At 40.3% G+C, this 24,602-nt stretch overlaps 1 long non-coding RNA gene across 1 annotated transcript in view; it reads right to left on the reverse strand.

The window, feature by feature from the left end:
- Positions 1-1,098: 1,098 nt before the first annotated feature.
- LOC134298724 (uncharacterized) overlaps positions 1,099-24,602 on the reverse strand; it is a 30,591-nt gene continuing 7,087 nt past the window's right edge. Inside the window, exon 3 of the long non-coding RNA XR_010005814.1 lies at positions 1,099-1,593. This is a non-coding gene — a long non-coding RNA (uncharacterized LOC134298724). The remainder of the gene's footprint in view (positions 1,594-24,602) is intronic.

A 24,602-nucleotide genomic window follows, 5' to 3' on the forward strand; every position in this document is an offset into this window, starting at 1 on the left:
CTGACGAATAACAACCTTGGGATCAGTGCAATTTTAAATTGTTTCATGTTCATGTCTGATGTTTCTAGTTTTTAATGGTTTAATTTATAATTATATGTCACTGTTTTAGATGTGTGATGTACTGTTTTATTATTTGTTAGGCATTGAATTTTGCCATTTATTTGATGTACACCACTTTGAGTCCCCCTAGAGGTGAGAAAAGTGGTATATAAATGCAATAAATAAATAAATGCACAGATATAGGGCGGGCTGCACCTGGTTTGATAATGGCGCATGTAAAAGGGCTTTATATTCTCAGTAGTCTAAAAAGTGTACGTGAATCAATAGATATGGCAGATGAAAAAAAAGGAAATCTAGCTTGAATCGGAGTCATCGTCATCATCATCATCATCATCATCATAGGCTATCACTAGTGGCCTAGTATGATTCCCTTGCAAGTGGAGGGTCTTGGTGGTGGGTCCGTAGGTGACTATAGAGGCTTATTCTTGATCCGCATGTTCTTTTGCCATGAGGACATTGATTTCCAGATAGAAGGCAGTCCCAACAAGGGTTGGCTTGACACTGCTTCCTCTTGACACGTTTTCCCTTTCACCCTCCATTTGTGCCTCTTCAAATTCCTGTTGGTGACAGCTGACATCCAGTTAGAACACTTGTGAGCCATGATTCCCAGTTCTGTGTCTATAACACAGTTTTCTAAGGTTAGCTTCAAGCCCATCTTTAAATCTCTTTTGCTATCCACCAACATTCTGTTTACCATTCTTGAGCTGAAAGTATGAGATTATGATCAGGCTTTCAGATAACTTGGCCAATCCAGCAAAGTGGATGGTGGAGGATCATCAATGCTTGTGGTCTTTGCTTCTTCCAGAACTTTGGCATTTGTCTGCCTGTTTTCCAAAGAGATTTGCATGATTTTTCAAAGGCAAGGCTGATGGAATCGTTCCAGAAGTTGAGAGTGACGTTTGTAGATGATACATGTTTTGCAGGCATCTAACAGGGTTGGGAGGCATGTAACAAACATCTTGGTATCCCTACAAATATTTCAATCCTCAAACACTCTGCTTCATTTGAAAAAAATTCTGCACTCACAGCACTCGGACATTGTTGTATTTTGACTTTTATTGACTTTTGTTGAGAGATAGCTGCCAAGGTAGAGGAAGTAGGCAACATTTTCTAACGTTACACCATTAAGCTGTATTTCTGGCATTATAGGGGGGTTAGTTGGAGCAATAACACATCCATTTCACACGTGAATCCACCTTAAATGGGTTGCTTTGGGAGCCATAGCTGTACAAGACTGTTGCCATCATGAAGAAGCTGTAGGATGATCACGGATTTGTCAGGACATCCGATTTTTTAGGAGTATGGTCCAGAAAGCATTATGATGTTGAATGCCTTTGCAAGATCAGTGAATACCAGGTACAGAGGTTGATATTGTTCCCTGCATATTCTTGGAAGTTGTCATGAAGTTAAGATTGTATCCACTGTTCTTCTACAGGGGCAGAAGCTGTTCTGGGATTCCAGGAGTATGTCTTCTGAAAAAACTTGATTTCCAGCCACTTTAAAATGGCCTTGTAGACATGACAGTATGGAATCCTGAAAAAGTTTTAAATGCACAAATATTCATATTTATTTGTATATCCAACTTTTTCTAACATATCTTTTCTATATGTCTTTTTGTATATATAACATACACACATCTAACAAAACTAATAAAATCTTAAAACATAATATTAAAAGAGCAGACTAAAGAAGAACATGAGTATCTGAAAGAGATAACTAATATGATATACAAAATATTAATAGAGATTAAAGGGGGAAGAAAAGGGATACAAACAAGGGAACTGTGGGAGGAATAATTGGAAATAAAAATAGGAGAAAGAAATTGGGAAAAATTATGGAGAGCAAGACACCTCAAGTATTTATCAATTAGAATAAAAGAAAACTACAAGATAGCTTGGAAATGGTACCTGACCCCGACGAAGGTACACAACATAGACAAGAGCTGTTCAGAAAAATGTTGGAGAGGTTGCCAAGAAGGAAAACGTATATTCACATATGATGACAATGCAAATATGTACAGAGGTTTTTGGGAAAGGTTATAGTAGAAATAGAAAGTATTATGAAGAAACAAATTAATATAAATCCGGTGGTTATACTATTGTCTATTTATAATACAGATGAATGGAAAGAAAATGAAAAGAATTTGATAATGATGTCATTAACGACAGCAAGGTTATTAATAGCAAGAAATTGGAAAGAGGAGGTAGAAATTAAGATAGAAGAATGGTACAAAGAAATTTTGAAATTAGCAGTAAATGATAAATTAACATGCAATCTAAAGATTTTAAAAGGCCTAAGGAAAATAATGATTTTGAAAATATATGGAAAACATTATTAAAGAAACATTAAAGAAAGAAGATGGGAACCGACCTCCACCAGAAGAAATGAGGTTCTGGTGGGATCATAAAGAAAAAAAAGGACTACGGAGAAGGGGAGCCCAATGGAGAAAGAAGAAAAAAATAACTATATGAATTGTACAGATGGGGGGGGGGGGTTGTAACAAAAAAAAGAGAAATGTAATAATGTAATAATTAAAAAAAAAGACAACACACATATGTATACAGACACATGCAGACATTTTTGTACACCATTTCTCCTAATATGTATATTTGGTTCTTTTATCCGAGCCCTGCCTTGCAAAGTCTGGAAAAATTGTGCAATAGAAAGAATAATTTTTATCAGTATGTTTAGTGAAATTTGGCTGGCTTGTTTATAAATGCAGAAGAAATTAAACTTTCCAGCATCCCTGTTGTTTGATATGTGCATATGCCTCTGGTTTCTTTGCTCATTTCCCTTTTCCCTCACTGTGATTGTCTTTAAAACAGATTGAGATACATCCCATGAAGGAATAATGACTGTCACAGTTTGTCCTTTCCCTCTTACCTCCAACAAAATGAGCAGTCACAACTGAAAATCTGTTAAGATATGAACATTTATTGTAACAATGAACCTTAAAGTTATATTTGTTCTCCCCTAGCTAAAACAAGCATATCATTTGCCCACAACAAATGATTTGCATTTGTTGGAGGCTGTGTTTTATTGGGTTCCACATGTGCCATTAAAAAAAATCCAATCAGCTAGAGATAATCATCTGAGTTTATTTTGGGTGTCAAGTTAGTTACTTCCTGGTTAAATATGAAGCTGTGTTGCCCTTCTTTCATGAAGTCCTGGGGGTAGTCACTAGATGCAGAAACAATATTTGATTGATTTCAGAAGTTGCTATTATTTTTCTAAAAATAAATCCATGCTTACCACGCACAGAGTCTGACAAGAGATCATAGAATTGGTTCACAGCTGTACTCTGTTAGGAAACCAATCTCTTAATTGGAGCATTTTCCCTATATTTCATAACACTTATTTTATGCATTTGAAAAAATAATGCACACTGAAAACAAGCAATGTTTTAAAAATGTGGACGTGCAGGCACCTTCCCTCCTTTTGTCAGGTTCTAGGCCATTTACCGGACACTACGGGTTTTATAGTACGCATAGTAACATTTCTAAGTTGGAGGAAGCCAACACTTTTAGAAGAAGCAGTAGCACAGTATACAGTTTTAAGGTCAACACTAACAACCACCATGCTAGTCCATGTAAACGTCATGCTCTGGCCCAACACTACCCTGTTCAAATTGAATGTTCCCAGATTTTGCTCCTAATTTAACAACTTAGGATAGTGTGAGATAGGTGATAGAGATGGAGAAACCATAATGCAGTAATCCTTTATTCATTGCTATGTTTTAAATGTGTGTAGGCATCGAATTGTTGCCAATTGTGTACGCTGCCCTGAGTTCTTTCGGGTGAGAAGGGCGGGATATAAATGTTGTAAATAAATAAATAAAATCCTGTATATTCAACACCTCCTGAGACAGCTCAGTACTTTCTGTCAAAAGTCAGATGCCAATTAGAGAACAAAACAGAGTTTATTCAAGAAATAGCCCAAAAATTAGTCACAAACATAAAAGATGGCTTAAAACACTTAACTTTCAGTGTTGTTAAGCAGTCCAAACAAAAATATGACAAAAAGTACGTTTTAACAAATAAGCCAAATTATTCAAGCAAATAATCCGGGTTAAACTAAAGGTTCTTCAATTCGACTCAAAACGTTCTGAGTTGGCTTGGAATAAGCAGCCAAAACAAAGCAAAGACTTAGAAACTCCAAAAAAACTCCCCAAAGTCCCAAGCTAGCGATACAAACTTAAAGCCCCAAACGGGAACCCAAACTGGGCAAAGGAACTCTCCACTGAGAACAACTAGTAAACAAACTTGGAGGCTGGTGCGAAAGGGAAAGCGGCTCCAAGCCTCTACGGAGGCCAGCACCAAGCCGAGGAATTAAAGGGGCAGAGCAAAGAAGCATCGTCAAACCGGTCCGGAGTCGAAACAGGAAAGAAAGCGGAAACTCGCTACAGGAGCTCAAGCAAACACCAGGAGCCCAAGGAGTGAAGCGGAGAGACGTCGTCAGGACGGTCCAAGGTCTGGAAAGGAGACAGGGACGGGGTCGAGACACAGGCCAGGAGTCAGGAGCCGTAGATAGACACAGACCAGAGAGCGAAGGCAGAAGCAAGAAACGGAATGGCACAAAGAGCCAAGGCAACAGAAGCAACAGCAGCTAATGCAAAATAGTAATAACAGTGCAGTCCAGAAAAACCCACACAGTTCCAGCCCTCCGTTGCAGAACAACCCGGATTAACTTACATCTGAAGCAAAGTCCCAGTCCAGTCTTCAGTAACACGTACAGGAGTCCCAGTGGCGCCCAGCAACACCTTGCCACACGCAAAGTAAAGTGGCTAAACATTCCCAATTTATCCCAATACCCTGGGCGTCCAAACCTACCAACGCCCAAAGAGCAGGTGTCCCAATTCATTAATCTGAATCAGAACTCCACACAGCTAACGCCCATGGGTCGGGTGTCCCAAATTCTTCATCAGAATCCCAATCAATCTGCCCACACCCAGCTCCATGCACACCTGAGGATCCATCCTCACTCCTCCAAGCAGACCAAGTGGGGTCTGCTTCTGAAGATACCCAAGTTTCCCCAGTGTCAACAGTATCCATGGGCCCCGATTCCTCCCCAGGCATCTCCGGTGCCCATGCCCAGTCAGTGCCCACTTCTTCAGCCACCACCTGTTCCCCAGCATCCATTTCTTCCACAGACTCCCCATCTGAATCTTCCTCAGAAAACTCCCCATCGAGGTCCCTAATCCTCTTTCTGTGCAAATCCTCCAATGAGCCCTCCTCACGAAGGTTTTTCCTTCCTCTCCTGATCCCACCACTATTATGCACAGTCCCCGAAGGCGCAGTCACAACATTTTCTTACACTAATCTCTCCCTTCTTGGAAAAACCTAAGTTGGAAAAATTGTATGATAGGAGTAGGGTAAGTGGAGAGTTTGCAAGAGTCATTCCAAAGCAGCCTATAGCTTTAAGGTCCAGCAGTGTTAACATAAATGTATTCTTTTCAGACCATTGTTCTCATCCTGACATTTTTCAACTTTGTCTCAAGAAACATTACACCATCCTATGACTGAGTGGAAGCATCATCTTTTAAAAATATATATTCTAATTGATTCCTTAGAAAAGGCTATGCAAAAGAGGCTTCATTCATATATGAACAGTGAAAGTTTCATAATACTATTTATTGTTGTATGCCTTTCAATTGTTTCCAACTTTATTTATTTATTTATTTATTTACAGCATTTATATTCCGCCCTTCTCACCCCGAAGGGGACTCAGGACGGATCACATTACACATATTAGGCAAACATTCAATGCCTTTTAACATAGGACAAAGACAAACAACAACATAGCTCCAAGCGGGCCTCGAACTTATGACCTCCTGGTCAGTGATCCATTGCAGTTAATTGCACTGGCTTGCTCTCCCGTCTGCGCCACAGCCCCGGGCCACTTATTATTATTATTATTATTATTATTATTATTATTAAACTTTATTTGTACCCTGCTAGCATCTCCCGAAGGACTCGATGCGGCTTACAAGGGCCAAGGCCTCAACACACAATGTAGCAATACAAACAAGGCAAATGAACAATTAAACAGTATAAACCACAAGCAATAACAATACGCTAGAACACAATAAAACTGGGCCGGGCCAGAGTAATGGGTACAAGATTAAAAGTGCTGGTGTGACAGGTGATATATAAGGCTTATAGGGCAAGTGCAGAGTGCGATGTGCGATCTTAGTTCTAATAAAGTGCTTATGGGACTTGGTATTGGAGATTTCCTATTAATCTGGGAAGGCACATTGGAACAACCAGGTCTTCAAATTCTTTCTGAAGACTTCCAATGTAGGGGCCTGTCTGAGATCCTTGGGGAGGGTGTTCCAGAGTCGGGGGGCCACCACAGAGAAGGCCCTATCTTGTGTCCCCACCAACCGCGCTTGCGACGCAGGCGGGATCACGAGCAGGGTCTCTCCAGATGACCAAAGTGAACGCGTGGGTTCGTAGACAAAGATGCGGTCACGGAGGTAGGATGGTCCCAAACCGTTCAGGGCTTTGTAGGTAAGCACCTGCACCTTAAATTGGGCTCAGTAAATAAATGGCAGCCAGTGGAGCTCCCTAAACAGGAGAGTTGACCTCTCTCTGTAAGGGGCCCCAGTTAACATCCTGGTGACTCTTGTGGGTTTTGTTGTTTTTTTTTTTTTGCAAGATTTGCCCTTGATTTCATCTGATGTTCATAGACTATGATTTGTCCAAAGTCACCCATGGTTGAGTGGAGATTTAAATGCCGATCTCCAGACTACATTACACTGGTTCTCACAGCATTATTTACGGCATTTTTTTTTACTTAATCACAGATCATTTCATTGGCTATATTCCATGTGCTATAACATGTGGGATATTATCCCTGCAGTTCTCATATAATACACTGTGCAGGAAATCTTCTGTATAATGATGATTTTCTACAATGTTGGAAATAATAAAGCATTTGGAAAGCAAGTAAACATAATTTAAGACAACCTAATTCATGGGAACAGGTGTGCCACATTCTGATCTTTAATATTTTAATATTGTTCTACATGCACTTGTAACACAAAGGGATGAAAAGCTACTGCTAGTATATCTTCTTTCTTCTACTCTACTAACATATAATGCCATCAGTTCCTATTTTCACATTGTAATAATGTAGTAGAACCACAGCTTAAAGGGGAAGAACACAAGATATCATTTCCTTATCACCTAACCCTCGCAGATTTTCCTAATCCATCTGAATTTGGCGGCAGTGGTGATGGTGGCAGTGGTGGTTGTTGCTGGTGTTTTAGCATCAATAACATATGTTTATAAACCAGCCCTGTAAAATAAATTATTTTGGTTGGCTTATTCTTGGAGTTGTAATTTAGGTTTATAAAATACCTGCTTTGGTGGAGATCAGCATTGATCCAATTGGTTTTCTGATATAAATCTACACAACTGAACGTATTCTATACTCTCCTCGAAGGCATGGTTATTCTGATTAACACTTATGTTTCAAAATGTACGATTAGATCCATTGTATGTGAGTATTCTATCTTAATAGGGATAAGATGAGTCTGAACCAGAAAAAAGGATTAGGCAGATTAGTTTGTTTTTCATTTCTTCCCAAATATTTGATTCTTTGGTCTCTGATTCTCTATTGTGATTTTCAGAACATAATTCTGAATATTAATGGACTGCATCTGGAAGTCCTTCCTAAATACCTGGATATTAAAAAGAAATGTTCCATAAATATGGAAAGTCAGGCAGAGAGAAGAAATCCAAAATATCCTTAGCATCAGAATTTATTCAGGTTTTGAAATAAGTTTCTTTACATAAGAATGTGTTCAAGTTTCTCATCTGTCCTAGAAACAGGCCTGAGGGATGGAAGTAATAGCAACCAGAGCAACCTGAATCAACTTGGTGTAATAAGGGGGTGGTAATAAGGAGGGCCAGGCACAGGTGGTACATTATCAGAGCTTTTCTACCTATCAGTCTTCCACCACATCAAATCCTTATTTAATAGGTTTCCAGGAAGCTTCAGGCTCCACTTCAGGAGAAGCAAGAGATGCCACATGAAATGAAGAACATGAAAAGGAGGCAACACAGCAAAACTGCCATCTGCTCAGCTTTGGATTGGGAACAACATAGAGCTCATCCATGCATCAGTATTGCCATTTAATGCAGTTGCTAGCAACAACAAGAAAAAATAAGTTAATAAAATTCATAGCTGTAGCTTACTCACATAATGTCCTGCTAGGGGGGAAATCAACCTCAAGTTTTCCCTGTTCCTTGAGGTTGTACATAGAATAGCAATGCACACTGCAAAGTAAATGGAAAGATTTCTTTTCAGGGTATAAAACTATAGGCAGGGGTTACTTATTATGTGTCAGATGCAAGATAGTATCCATGAAGCATGCCACAAGGAAGGATATTTCTAGACTTTTAGATCTGTGTCCATTACATAACAATCACACATCCACAAGAGCAGAAAACAGGTGGTCCTCCAGGTAATGCTGAAAAATACCTCTCATCATTTTTCATTATTCAATATATTGGCTAGAGGTGATAGAGGGTACAGTCCAATAACATTTGGAGTAACATATGAGAATGATCTATAAAGCTATATAGCTCAGGTCTAGGGTATATAACAAATCATATCTCCATATACGGAGCCCCCAGTGGTGCAAGGGGGTTAAACCCTTGTGCCAGCAGGACTGATGACTTGAAAGTTGGGTTGCTGACCTGAAGGTTGCCAGTTCAAATCCAACCTGGGGAAAGCACGGATGAGCTCCCTCTATCAGTTCCAGCTCCATGCCAGGACATGAGAGAGGCCTCCCACAAGGATGATAAAAAACATCAAAACATCCTGGTGTCTCCTGGGCAACGTCCTTGTAGACGTCCAATTCTCTCACACCAGAAGTGACTTGCAATTTCTCAAGTCACTCCTGACACAACAAAAAAAAAATTCCATATACAAATCTGCCTGGCCATGAGATCCTGAGGAGAGATCCTCTCATAAGCACGGTTGGTGGGGACTCAAGAGAGGACCTTCTTACTGGCTGCGTCAAGACTCTGGGTCTCCCTTAGTGGAAGGACAACAGGGAAGGGCCGATACTGACCTTGCTGGGGCAAGGCCAGTATCATCCCTTCCCTGCTGTCCTTCCAGTAATAGAGTACAATCTTTTTATTCAGGCAGAACATTTTAAAGAGTGGGTCAGGGGTGCTTTATGCTTTTAGTGAATTATTTTAAACCGTTTTTTATTTATAACGTAATTTAATTGATATTTTAACAGAATTGTTTTAATCATTTTAGCATGTTTAATTCTGTTTTAATATTTACAATTTTAGTACTTTTGATTGTATAATTTTAAAGTTGTAAACTGCTTTGGATCTCAATTCTGATCAATATAAATATATAATCAGAATAAAAATACCACCATATGTTTTCTGTACCTGTCAAACAGGGAGGTACAGTGTTGTTATTTCAACTGCCACATTGATAATCAGTCTCAGATAAGAATATTAAGATTAAATAATACAGCGTGGAAATGTTTTAATGTTTTAGAAGTTTTAAAATGGTGGCATCTATGTCAGATTCCAAGTCTGTTGTCACCGTTGTTTTTGGTAATATAATGGCAGCCACTAGGCTCTCTCTTTTCCTCATAGGGCTTGTTCTCCAGACCTTTGATCATTTTAGTTGCCCTCCTCTGGACACATTCCAGCTTGTCAACATCTCCCTTCAACTGCGGTGCCCAGAATTGGACACAGTATTCCAGGTGTGGTCTGACCAAGGCAGAATAGAGGGGTAGCATGACTTCCTGGGTATAGCATCTAGATACAGGGAAGTCATGCTACCCCTCTATTCTGCCTTGGTCAGACCACACCTGGAATACTGTGTCTAATTCTGGGCACCGCAGTTGAAGGGAGATGTTGACAAGCTGGAATATGTCCAGAGGAGGGCAACTAAAATGATCAAAGGTCTGGAGAACAAGCCCTATGAGGAGCGGCTTAAAGAACTGGTCCTACGAATCAGCCGTCAAGGATGCTAAAAAATCTTACAATTCCTCCTTAATAGCCTCTGCTAGATCGCGCCCAGCTCAAGTATTCAAAATCGTTCGTGCTTTGACCAGTCCGGCTCCCTTAGTCCAAAACCCAGCAACCACGGCTCTTACAGCAGAGGCATTCCAGAAATTTTTCACTGATAAAATCACTGTGCTTCGGCAGGAACTGCCCCCACAGTTGATACCTTGAGTGAGCTTGAGACTTTGAGGCCGCTTAGTGGGCCTATCTTTGACCGATTTACTCTGCTTGACAGGGAAGATGTCGCTAGAATCCTGGCTGTTGCAAAACCAACCACCTGTTCCCTTGATCCGTGTCCCTCCTGGTTGGTGAAGAGCTGCCTGGAAGATCTACTCGATCCGCTGAGTAATATAATCAATGGCTCTCTTGAACAGGGGGTCTTCCCGGACAACCTAAAGGAGGCAAGGGTTCGTCCCTTGCTAAAGAAGCCTAGTTTGGATCCCATGACCCTTGCCAACTATCGTCCTGTCTCCAAACTCTCATTCTTGGGTAATATGATAGAGCGGGCTTTACTGGGACAATTGCAACAATTTCTGGAGGATACAGCCAGCCTGGACCCTTTCCAGTCAGGCTTCCGCCCTGGCCATGGGACGGAGACAGTCCTGGTTGCCATTACAGATGAACTTCGTCGCCAGTCTGATAGCGGTGGATCAGCGCTACTGGTATTTCTCGACCTTACCGCAGCGTTTGACACCGTTGACTATGATCTAATGATTCACCGTCTCGCCATGTCCGGAGTTCGCAGTCAGGCCCTCAATTGGTTCACCTCATTTCTGTGAAACCGGAGCCAATGCGTGGAGTATATGGATCAAGTCTCTGACAGATCTCCCCTCCTATGTGGGGTGCCCCAAGGTGCAATTCTCTCCCCTCTTCTCTTCAACATCTACGTTAGACCCCTTGCTAGTTTGGTTCGGAGTTTCGGCCTAGACTGCTATCAATATGCGGACGACACCCAACTCCTTCTGCGCTTGGAGCCTGGAGCAACGTCAATACCAGACAATTTCACCTTATGTCTGGAGGCTCTGTCGAACTGGCTACGTGCTAGCAGACTGAAGGTGAACCCGGTGCTAGCAGACTGAAGGTGAACCACCTTCGATGGTGCTGCCCTATCTCCTTCGCCTACTGTTAAGAGCCTGTGTGTCGTTTTAGATTCGCAGCTGACAATGGAAGCTCAGGTCGCTGCTGCCAGCAAACAGGCCTTTTTCCATCTACGACAAGCGAGGCAACTGACACCCTATCTATCTGATGAGGTGCTGGTAACAGTCATTCATGCCACGGTCACGTCTAGGCTGGACTATTGCGACGCCCTGTATGTTGGCCTTCCGATGTCCACGACCCGAAAGCTCCGTATTGTTCAGAATGCGGCAGCCAGGCTACTCACAAGAACACCCATGAAATGCCTCATAACAGCAGTGCTGCAGCATTTGCATTGGCTCCCAACTGATTACCGTGGTCTATATAAGATGCTAGTTTTGACCTTCAAAACTCTTTACGGCCAGGGCCCATCGTACCTTAGGGACCGTCTCTCCTTCTCCCATCATCGGAGGTCGCAGCGACCACCCCAACGAGACTTACTTTATGTACCAGGTCCTAGAAGAAGTGCACTTGGAAAGGACCAGACGCAGAGCTTTTTCTATTTCTGCCCCTGCCTTATGGAATGCCTTGCCGCCCTACATGAGAGCCATGCGTGAGTTAGGGCCTTTTACCCACGCACTCAAGACCTGGCTCTTTACTAGAGCTTTTAATCTATGTTAATTTTATTAATATTTTTATGTATGTATTTTTATCCTTTACAATTTTATCTTGTAAATCGCCTAGAGCATCGTGGATGGAGGGCGATTAATAAGTAATTAAATGATGATGATGATGATGATGATGTTTAGCCTGCAGAAGAGAAGTCTAAGAGGAGACATGATAGCCATGTACAAATATGTGAGAAGTCATAGGGAGGAGGGAGCAAGCTTGTTTTCTGCTGCCCTGCAGACTAGGACGCAGAACAATGGCTTCAAACTACAGGAAAGGAGATTCCACCAGAACATCAGGAAAAACTTCCTCACTGTGAGAGCTGTTCGGCAGTGGAACTCTCTCCCCCGGACTGTGGTGGAGGCTCCTTGTTTGGAGGCTTTTAAACAGAGGCTGGATGGCCATCTGTCGAGGGTGCTTTGAATGTGATTTCCTTCTTCTTGGCAGGGGGTTGGACTGGATGGCCCATGAGGTCTCTTCCAACTCTACTATTCTATGATTCTATGATTCTTTTCCTTGTGCATGATTAATACAATTTACAGATTTGCACTAAAGTTAGCATGGCAGATACTGTGATCATCATGTTAAAGTTAATTGCTTGTAAAAAAATGAAGGTGTCATTGATAGCTGCATGATAGAAACAGACCAATTTTGCAAACCAGCTTACAGACATGACAACATGTAAGCCTATTCAATATTTACACACACACATGGGTGTAGGTTCTCTTCCTGCTGATATTCTTACCAATTTCTAGACATCAGGCTTGATTTTGGAAAATTGGGCTATGTGGCATTGTTCTGTTCCTTGTATGTATGCTGTTTTAACTGAATTAATGGATGCCCAGTAACTTAGGCAAAGTATCTATTTATTGTGTTTTATTGTGTTTTTGTTTTACTACATCATTGACCCTCTGAACAGGTGCTGGATTGTGTTAAGAGTTTTTTTTTCCTTAATGAAAGCCTCCTGTGAACAGGCCCACAGAGGCAAGCTAGGGTGGCTTCCAGCAGTAGGAAAAGTCATGTTTTATTCAGCTAGATGTTGAGCATCCCAACTACATTATCTTTGGAATTTTTTTAACAGAACTGTATTATGCATTGTCTCTTTTAATTGGCCTTTAACACATTTGTCTTATGTTTTATTATATTAATTTTAGTCAGTTCTATTTCAACAACCTTGCATACCATTTTGTGGAGACAGGAGAGCTATCTTTCTAATAAATTAACCCAAATCCCCACAAATAAATGAAAAGTCATCTTTTTTTAAAAAAAATCTAACATTGCATAGTTTGGAAATCACACAAAGCAAAAGATGGTTTATTTACCATCAGCATGTACTAACTGTACCTTGATTAATTTCACAGAGTTCCTTATTCAATTGAATAGTGTATATATAGGTGTACGTGTTGTGTTCACTGACTTCCTCAGTAAAATGCTGAAGTTTGCAAGGCTGTAAAGTATCTCTGACCACTATAACCAGATTACTCTTTCCTGTTATAAGTCCTATTTATTTTTTAACACAATCAATAGTTATTTGCAAGAAATTGAAGCTGTAATATAAGACGGAGTTGAAACTGAGAAGATGAAGCTCTTAGGACTTTGTGCAGTCTAATTTAACAGTACCCAAGACTAGTTCCTTCAGCAAATACCATTCCAGCAACATCTGTCAGATCAATTTAAGTGACCCTTTTTCCAACTGGAGAGATATGCTCTGCATGTAAATCCATCAATACCATGCATTTCTTTGATCAACACCACCCCAACAATTGATTGAAGGTAATGAAACTAATTATACAAGAACAGTTCAATGTTTCCCATTCAGCAATCTCAAAAATACTTGAATTTCATAATTGGTCTGCAGTAGAGTACATTCCACTCACCAGATCAAAAGGAAGTGAAGTATCTCTCTGTAGTCTCTATCCAAGAGTGAATAATGAAAGATATCTAGCAGACAGTTGCTACTTTTGTTGTGAAGGGACTACACATAAAATGATTCCTCAAGTCTCAGCTTTTCTCTCTACCCACATAATTCCTTTATAACGAACATTAGTGTGTCTCACGCAAAATGATAATTGGTTGCAAAGGAATGCTAAAGCCGAAATTGGCACGTCATCTCTAGGATGTGATTTACTATCATCATCCAGACTGGAACACCCGCAAGACTGGGTAGTATAATATTGCTGGCAACACCTTATAGGTTTTTTCGTCTTCAGAAGAGCTGTCAAATTATTCATTCCTGCCTTTGTAAGATACTCCCTCAAGAGGGGTTTCATGTGCATGACCCTAATTAAAATACTGCTTCTGAACAGAACTGCCAGAAGATGTGCAGGTCTCAATTATGGCATATATTTAGATTAAATACTGTGATTTGTAACTCAAAGGAAACAAAAGGAAAGCCACCTGATCCCTGTTAATTGATGGACTGTTGCCTTCAGCTTCCATTCCTCAACATTAAACATTCCCTAAGATTCATCACAGATTTTTGGAATCAGCTATTAAGAAAGACCAATTTCCAATAAATGAAGAAAGCGAATGGAAAAATCTATGTGCTACTAGCAAATTGTAGCACATAGATTGTTATTTGGAATAGATCCAGAAGACCAAAGATCAAAGAGAATTCAGTGGAGAATTTTCTTTTAGTCTAATATTACAATACTTTACAGAGCTATTGTGAGAACAAGTGAGCTAAAGAAAATGTTGTGCATCTGTACATGATAATGTGTGCACACACCTAAACAAACATTCATTATGCATCATCGGATCATCACCTCATAGCAATACAACAAGTGAGACTGACACTTAAGATATACTTTAAGTGGGATTCTCAATGGGGCTGTGCTACTTTAAATGTAATTAATTACATTGTCTCAAGTGATGCAATGTTGTGTAAAGAATGAAAAGCCGACCAGCAAATGATTGAATATGCTGCTAGTCATCTCGTTATTGAAGCACAATTTTAGTTGGGTTAGATCTGAAACTTGTTTTTGACTAACATTTGGCATCTGAATCCAGAAATGACTCCAATATTTGTCCCAAAAATCATACAAAATATACATGCAAAGGAAAATAAATATTGCTATTGTAAGTCAAATTGTGTACAAGTAGTAAAGTCCTGCTACCAAAAATACATGTTAAGGTAAAAAAAAATATTATGCTTATAAATTCACTCCTCTTTCAAGAAAGTTTTTCTTGTGCAGTCTTGATACTAGGAGTTCTGAAGCCTTTTTGGATAGTCCCAAATCTTGTGCCAAATCATTCAGCTCATGCTGATCAAATTCCTAACTAAAAGAGTCATCTTCCATTTCAAAATCTTCATTGTTGCTGTCACTTAGTTCTTGACCCTACTCTTGTTTTTCAAAAGAGGGTAGTTTAATGAAAACTGGCACTTTGATTTCAGCTGAATGAGGCACTGGGTGTATAGCTGATGGTGGACTAAGATGATATTTTACATTTATTTTTCTTGTTGTATCCTGATGTTTTTACTATACAAAATTAACAGTCACTTAAATGATCTCTGGAATCTTGTGAAACAATAGGTATAGCAAATTACCTTCGCCCACATCCCTAAACTCTCGACACACTGCTTGCATTCCTTGTGAAGGGCCCAAGACTTATTTTGATCACCAAGCTTTACTATAAAATATGCAAAATAGGCCTGCCTGACAAACACACTGATGTTTGTCCTTTGATGGGGAATGGTCAAACTGCCACAGATATAACAAACAGAATCAAGGTTGTTTAGGCACTTCTGATGAGAAAGAGCAAAGACAGACACTATCTAAAGGAAAGGAAATAAGTCTGTTGCTGCTGCTGATGCTCAGTCGCATAGACATTTCAGACTCTTCGTGACCTCATGGACCAGTCCACGACAGAGCTCCCTTTCGGCTGTCACCGTCCCCAGTTCCTTCAAGGTCAAGCCAGTCACTTCAAGGATACCGTCCATCCATCTTGCCCTTGGTCGGCCTCTCTTCCTTTTTCCTTCCATTTCCCCCAGCATCGTGATCTTTTCCAAACTTTCCTGTCTCCTCATGATATGGCCAAAATACTTCACCTTTACCTCTAATATCCTTCCCTCCAGTGAGCACTCAGGCATTATTTCCAGGAGGATGGACTGGTTGGATCTTCTTGCGGTCCAAGGCACTCTCAGGATTTTCCTCCAGCACCAAAGTTCAAAAACGTCTATCTTCCTTCGCTCAGCCTTCCTCATGGTCCAGCTCTCGCAACCACAGGTCACTATGGGAAATACCATTGCTTTGACTATGCAGACCTTCGTTGCCAGTGTGATGTCTCTGCTCTTCACTATTTTATCAAGGTTGGCCATTGCTCTCCTAAACATTGTTCCACATTGAGTGTTATGGTTGAGCCTTCGGGCTCCAGTAATAGAAGAAGGGGTCATAAGACTCCTCGAGAGTCAGACTCTTTCGAGGAGCATGAAAGAAAACGGCTCCGGGATTTGTTTACAGACTCGACAGATGAGGACTCATTTGAGGGTTTTTCTCAGGGTTTGGAGGAAGGGATGGCCAGCTCGGAGGAGGATGACATGGAATGGACTCGTGTGAGGGAGGATTTGGGTGTTGGGGAAACAGGCAATGAAAGCATGGGAGGTGATTGGCGGGTTGCAGGATCAGACCCATGGACTGGCTGGAGGGATGGAGCGGGATCCACAGCTGGGGATGCTGTGGGGCGTAGTCAAAGGTGCTTAAGCTCTGATGAGGATGATGATGTTGGGGCGTCTGGAATTGGGATGGCAGCTGACAGCGATGATGAGCTTGAACTGGGATAAAATGGGGTTTGGGACCAATGTCTAATTGCGTTGGGCAAGGTAATCTGGACGGACGCTTGGGCTTTTGTTGGGGAACTTCCTGAAGACGGGTGTGATTTGTTACTGGATATGTAAGTTTACCAAGGACACTGGGCATCGACGGCGGGAGGAACTGTGCGGGGTTTTTCTCTGTGCAACTTGTGTTTAATCTCAATAGCTTGGACCTCCGTCGTCCTTTTGAAGGGCAATACCTACTCACACTGGATTGACGCTGGACTGACTGACTTCGATTCCGGATTATCCCTTCTGCTGGCTATCGGTGAGACCTTTGGATTTCTGGACGACTACGCTTGGCTATAGACCTCTGGACCAGATTGGGACCCTGCTGACTGCCATTACCCTGACTGCTGTGCCTGGACCTGGATATCGTTGGCCGCTGAACCTAAAACTGAATCCTTACTACGACCACGCTTTTCGCTCGCTGCAGGAAGGAATAAACAAGCCTGGTTTATTCCCCTGCTGTTTCTGAGTAGCAGAGAGGAATCTGCCACCAGTCTGTTGTTTACATTTTGTCTCCTGTTGATCCTCTTTTGTTTGCATTGTTTGCCAGGCTGAAGTAAGCACTTTTAATTTAATCCGGATTATACTTCTGTTTAACCCGGTTTATCCCTTTGAACTGTTTAAGCTCAAACTGAGCTGTTTTTGTTACTTATCACACTGAAGTCAAGTGTTTGCCCTGTTCTTTGTTTCCTATGGGCGTTTTTAGTTCTGTAACCTCAATAAACTGAGTTTTGTTTTACTTGCTGGCGTTCTGTCTCTGACATTGAGACCTTGAATATGTTACTAACTTATGCATTTTCTTAAGGAAAAAATAATTTGATTTTTTTTTGAAAAAAAGAATGTTCTTCTAGAGTTATATTTTCAAATATTGTAATTCTTGTCTAGTTAATTGAAAATGTTTTTAAAACAGTGATTTAAACAGAATCCTTTATCATATACATTTTGGCCTAAGTCCAGTTGCTAAACTAACATAGAGTAGACCATCAAATCAGTTAATGTACAGGATTACTTATATAATTATAATTATATAATTGTCAGCAGCCTATGATACTGCAAATCATCACCTCCTCCGGGGAAAAATTCATAATATCACAAAGGATTACCGTCTTATCCACTTCATAGGAAATCTGCTACAAAACAGGAGCTTTTGTGTTGAGTTCCAGGGTCAAAGAAGCAGATGGAGAAAACAGAAGAACGGCCTCCCTCAGGGGAGCGTGCTTGCTACATCAATGTTTAACATTGACACAAATGATCAGCAACTGCTAGAAAGGACAGAGAGTTTTATCTATGCCAATGATCATGCCATCACCACTCAAGCAGGGAGCTTTGAAATGGTTGAACAGAAGCTCTCTGAAGCATTAGGTTATCTTGCTGCCTATTATAGGAAAAACCAACTGATTCCTAATCCATCTAAAATGCAGACGTGTTTTTCATCTTAAGAACAGAGAAGCATCTTGAGCTCTGAGAATTACCTTAGGAAGGAATCCTACTGGAGCATTGCAGCACACCAAAATGGACCATGCTTTGACTTACAAGAGGCACTGCTTGAATATCAAGCAAAAAGTGGGTGCTAGAAATAATATCATATGAAAGCTGATTAGCAGAACCTGAAGACCACAACCAGACACAGTGAAGACATCTGCCCTTGCGCTTTGCTACTCTGCTGCTGATTACATATGTTCAGTGTGGAATACATTTCACCACGTTAAAACAGAGGATGTGGCTCTTAATGAGACATACCACATTATCACAGGATGTCTACACCCTTCGCTGCTGGAGAAATTATACTGTTTAGCCAGTATTGCACCACCCGATATCAGTTAAGAAGTAGCAACCAGTAATGATAAGATGAAGGCATTGACATCTCCAGCTCACCTTCTGTTTGGATATCAGTCAGCATGCCAACATCTTAAATCAAGAAATAGTTTTCAAAGGTTTACAGAGATACTTGCAGGAACACCTCAGTAAGTGAGAGTCCAAAAGTGGCAGGCTAAAACTTGGAATCTCAATCAGATGAGAAATTCCCTCCTGGGCACACACACACAGAACTGGGTGACATGGAAGGCACTTAACAGACAATGCTCTGGTACCACGAGATGCAGAGCCAATCTTAAGAAATGAAGCTTCAAAGTGGAGTCCACGACATGCGAGTGTGAGAAGAACAAAACACTGACCACTTACTAGAATGCAGTCTGAGCTCTTCCACATACACAATGAAGGACCTTCTTACAGCAGCACCAGAGGCACTCAAATTGACCAGCTTTTGGTTACAAGATATTTTATTTATTTATTTATTTATTATTCAAACTTATATGCCGCCACTCCCCTAGGGCTTGGGGCGGCTTACAAAAACAGGCTAAAATCTAAAACAATTTAAAAACACCAGTAACAGAAATCAAAAGTCTGCTGAAACAGGTGTGTCTTACATGCCCTGCGGAAGGCTGATAAGCATTTAGTACATTTAGTACAATGCCAAGTTTTAGCTTTGTTTGTGGTTTTTTTTAAATGAGTTATAACTGTATTCTCAATTTGCTTCTAACATGATAAATAAATACTTATATAAATTACATTGATTCAGTTTTTCCACTGCAGTCAGGACTAACATGTGGGCATAAGCATAAAAGCATAACTGTCAAAAAACAAAACAGTTGATATGTTTTTAAAAAGAAGCAATAAAAAGTTAAACAGCAACATTGCTGTATTTTAGAGATGCATTTGTTCACTATTTTTTTCTCAAAGTAATTTTACCAATTCTTTTTCTCATTTGCAAAATATTCAGCAGTTTTTAAAAATGAAATCCATACATGGTATTTTTATTTTTTTATTTTCTCACTTAATTGATTTTTATCCTGCCTTTCTCCCAGCATAGGGAGTCCAGGTGGCTAACAACAAACATTACATGATACAAGTAAAACACAGCAAATGTGTCAAGAGTCAGACGCCAGTTACAAAACAGAAAAGCCAAAAAATAACATAAACACAGGAAATATCCTTGAAACACTTCACTTATCAGTGTTTCGAGAGTAGATTGGACAATAATAACTCAAAAACGAGCCACGCTAATTTCTCATGCTGGCATTCAATAAAAAACTAAATAACGCTTCAATTCAGCTTTGGAAAACAAATAGAGTTAATTGCTGGAAAATAAACAAACTAGAAAAGCAGTAAAACTGCTTCCATGGTGCAGCTTAGCCGAGAGCCTCAAAGGGATGATGAATAGCCGTCGTCAGAAGAATCCAAGGTCAGGTCAGGAGGCAGCAGAAATTCCGAAAGACAAGCCAGTAGTCAGAAGCCGGGAGAAGTAGTCAGTTAGAGGGTGAAGACAGAAGCCAGGTCAAATTCCAATCCAGAGTCCGAAGAGGGTGCAGTCATCCAAAACAGGTCCACGAAAAGGCACAAAGATGGTATCAGCAGATCCGAATCACAGTCCAAGTCCAGTTTTCACGAAAGCACAGAGATCCCAATGGCGCCTCAGCAACACCTTGCCACACGCAAAGTGCAGTGGCCAAACATTCCCATTTTATTCCCCTTCCTCCTGGGTGACCAAACACTCACACCCAAACACCAGGTGTCCCAAATCTACTCAGAGTCTGAACTCCACACAGCTAGAGCTCGTGGATCTGGAGTACCTAGCAATTCGTCGGAGTCCCAATCATCCTGCCCACACTTAGCCCCATGAACACTTAAAGAACCATCCTCCCTTCTCCAAGCATCCCAATTGGGATCAGCTCCTGCAGAAACCCCAGGTTCAGAAGTATCCATAGACCCCAAATCCCCAGACATCTCCGGTGGCTGTGCCCATTCAGTGCCCGCTTCCCCAGCCACCACCTGTTCCTCAGTATCCATCTCCCCATCTGAATCTTCCTCAAAAGATCCCCCATATAGCTCTCTAAGTCGCTTCCTGCGCAACTCCTCCAGTGAACCCTCATCACGAGGGTTTTTTCTTCCTCTTCAAATTCCATCACCATCAACCATAATCCCCGAAGGCGCAGTCACAACAAAATGTGTGTGCATGTGTGTAGTATCATTGAATAAAAAATATTGAAATACAATTAAACCTACACTTTAAAACTAGATAGGTTCCCCAAAACCCCTGCAGCCTTTCCCCCATTATTCCATAAATGCCTGATTGTAGCGGAATGTTTTCACCTGCCTCTTAAAAGCAAGCTATCGTGATCTCTCCAAGGAGAGAGTTCCAGAATCTGAAGCAGCCATTGAAAAGACTTTCTCCATTGTTACCACCAATTGAACTTGAAAGAGTGGTAGGACCCATTTCAGATTATTGTAGAGTTCCAAAATGCTGATACGGAGAAATACAATCCTTTAAATAACCTGGACCCAAGCTGTATAGGGCTTTATAGGTCAAAACCAGCACCGGAAATTGCTTGGTAGCCAATGGAGCTGTTGCAACAGGGGAATTGTGCACTTACTTTTGCTAGTCCTAGTCAACCTGGCTGCCACTTTTTGGACCAATTGAAGTTTCTCAGCACTTTCCAAAAGCAGCTCCACATAGGATCCTTCTACACAGATACTATAATCCAGTTTAGTGGTGGAATAAAATGAACCGGTTTCACTATGCAGTGCCTGCACAAACACTGCAAGAACCAGTTCGAGGTTGAGATGGTATCATCTGATTGCAGATTAGAACAAAACCCAGGGATCACAGTATCCCCTGGATAATATAGAGTTAATGGATTACAATAATTAACAATGTCCCATAAGTAGTACAGAAGGTAAAACTATTGTGTTTACTGCTGAAATTAATATATAAAGTGCCTGTCTGTCAAATGTCTAAAACCCTTTGGATATCTTATATGTTCTTCATTGTATTCTTCAGATAGTGACAAACTAGTGGCTCTTGGGTGTAACCCAGATGTTTTGTTGTCAACAGCAGCTGCTTCACGCTTGTGAACAGAAAGTGTTTCCTTTAATGAGATGCAACTTGACATGTGCTTCAGGTTACACTGCATCACATGAGACCACAGTCTGATAAGGACTCAAAGCATAAAAAGGAATGCTTTTGCAGGGCTTTGCAAATTTAAAGAAGCAGTACTTTGTTTCACTGAGGAAAGGGAAAATCTATGCAAGCCATGTCAGTTGAATGCAAATTAACTGCTATATATACAGGTCATTAGAATTAATCAGTGATAATTCAAAAGACTGCAGCTACTCAGACCATAGAAAAGTAGCACCTTTATCATTTCTAGAAATCTCTTGCCTATTGAATGTTTTTAAACAATTATTAGAGAAAGTAATGGTGGATAATGCAACCAAAACTACTTACTGTAGTACTGTATATCTGTTAGTGTGTGTACAAAAGTATCAGAGACAGCCAACGGCAATAACCATACATGATTTACACAAGAAATAGAAAGATTTGAAGAATTCCTATACTTCTGCTCAGTCATTAAACAAAATCAAGACTGTGGTCAAAGAATCACAACAAATCACTTGCAAAGAGCTGTGTAATATTCTCAAATGAAAAGATGCATGATTATATATCAAAGTCTGAATAATCCAGGTCATGGTATTTCTTATTTCTATGTATTGTTGTGAAATTTGATAACTAAAGAAAACCAAAAGGAGAAGAATGATTCCTTTTGAAGTCTGGTCCTGGAAGAGAATTCAGGGTATACCACAGACCATGAAAAAAATGAATCAATGGGTTCTAGAGGAAATCAAGCCTAACTGCTCCATTGAAGCCACATTTGTTAAAGGGAGGCTGTTGTATTTTGAATGCATTTTATGATTACATGACTCACTAGAAAATTCAATAATGCTTGATAAAGTGCAGAAGAGAAATACGATTTTACAGTGGGGTTGGCTCTCTCAAGAAAATCACACATATGAATTTGCAATTGCTAACCAGGTCTGTAGGTGGCTGTGGATCTTGGATGTTTATCATTCATAGGGCTGTCATAAGTTGAACCCAACCTGATGGCAAATAACAATAGAGACAGTATGCTTTGGACTACCAATTGCTGAGTCATACAAATAGAAGCCCTTATGGGTTTCCCGGGACAATGATTGTCCCCCTGAACATTAGGAAGAACTTCCTCACAGTGAGGGCTGTTCGGCAGTGGAACTCTCTTCCCCAGACTGTGGTGGAGGCTCCTTCTTTGGAGGCTTTTAAAGAGAGGCTGGATGGCCATCTGTCGGGGGTTATATGAATGCGATTTCCTGATTCTTGGCAGGGGGTTGGACTGGATGGCCCATGAGGTCTCTTCCAACTCTACTATTCTATGATTCTATGATTCCACAGTTAACAAGATTCTGCACTTGAAGAGGCCTCTGGTATGATTAAAATATAGGGCCCTTTTATTTTTTATGTTCTTCTCTCCATTTTTGAATTAAATTGTCACACAACTATTTCAGACTGGTTGATTTTTTTTAATGTCCAAGGTCTTCATTTTACTTCCATCCCAAAGTGTTTGATTAATTTATTTATGTCCCTTCAAGATAACTTCAATTTTCCTGGCAAGATTCATTCATGGGAAGGTTGCCACTTCCTTCTTATGAAACTTCACAAATGTGAATTGCATATGGTCATCAATGGGATTTCCTAACATGGTCCAGCACTCAAACAATTATACCACTCTGGCACTCTTACATATGCAGATGAGTTTATATTAAAGCTTCTGAAAATATCTATTAGAGCTCACATAGTGCCACACATAAATTGCCTCATGAGTATTGATCCTTCAACCCATATTATTGCCTTTCTGCTGATGGTAGACCCTTAATCATACAAACTGCAGGTAAAATACACAATGCTTCCTCTTCTGTGTCACTTTCATTTCTTCACACTGCACCACTTGCAGCCAATTTAATTCAGTTACCTGCCATCTGCTATCTCCTCACCTTATTTTTTTGGCTATAATGTTAGCACAGCATGAGGTCTGATATATAAGCCTACTAGTGGTAAATGGTTGTAAACTACACTATGTAGCATTGAAAAATCACATATCTTCTGCACATGCTTTTAATATAAGAACCCTTGGGGCTCATGCATGCACGTGGCCCAGCTGCTTTCATCACAAGTCAAAGACATCTTTGTACTTATGCAACCATGAAGCAAAATTCCCTGCACATGGTCAGAAGTACTATCTTTCCTTGATGTATTCCACCACCAACATCTGGTATTGGAAAAGATTCATGGGCTAAATGCTTAATTGACCAGGTGGGATAAGAATCTAATAAACCAAATGAAACATTCACACTGCAACTGTTACACAAATTCAAGTTTTAGAAATGAAGAAAATGTGAACATAAAGCAAAAGAGATAGCCTGGATTTTATTTGATTAATTGAGACATTACATTTGTTCCCTATTAAGTTAAATAAATAAATAATGAAGGAACACCAGAAAAGAAAAAAAATCCCAACGGCTGTTTATACGGTTTCTTCATCTTGGTCTAAAACAAAACTTAAATTGAGTTTTTTTTCTCTATACTTGCTTCCTTTTAAACATCAATTGATTGGTCATTTGACACTCCTTGCATTCCAGTTTTCAGTTACATAAAAAGACCTCGCAGTAATTAGCATCAATGATAAAAAACAGTAAGACATCCTTGCCCATCTGTGATGACTATTGATGCTGATGGCTAAATACAAAATATGGAAACTGTGCTTTCAAATTAAACAAAAATAATCGACAGGAAAATCTCAATATAGCTTTAAAAATCCCATATACTGCGAAAGGGATGGTCTCCGAAGAATGTAATTTAGATGAGGCAATACAGCTACTATCCACCTCAATGCTATCAGTTAGGGATGTGTGATCCATTAAAAATGGTTCAAAAGTCATTACAAAACTGGGGGGGGGGGGGCGCTGACGCTCCATTTCTAAAGTGTTTTTAAAGTATACTTAGTGAAACGTTTGTACTATAACAAAAGTAATGGAATTTCATTACTATTTTGTTATTTACACATAATGAA

Source organism: Anolis carolinensis, chromosome 4, assembly GCF_035594765.1.
Source record: "Anolis carolinensis isolate JA03-04 chromosome 4, rAnoCar3.1.pri, whole genome shotgun sequence".
Taxonomy (NCBI): domain Eukaryota; kingdom Metazoa; phylum Chordata; class Lepidosauria; order Squamata; family Dactyloidae; genus Anolis; species Anolis carolinensis.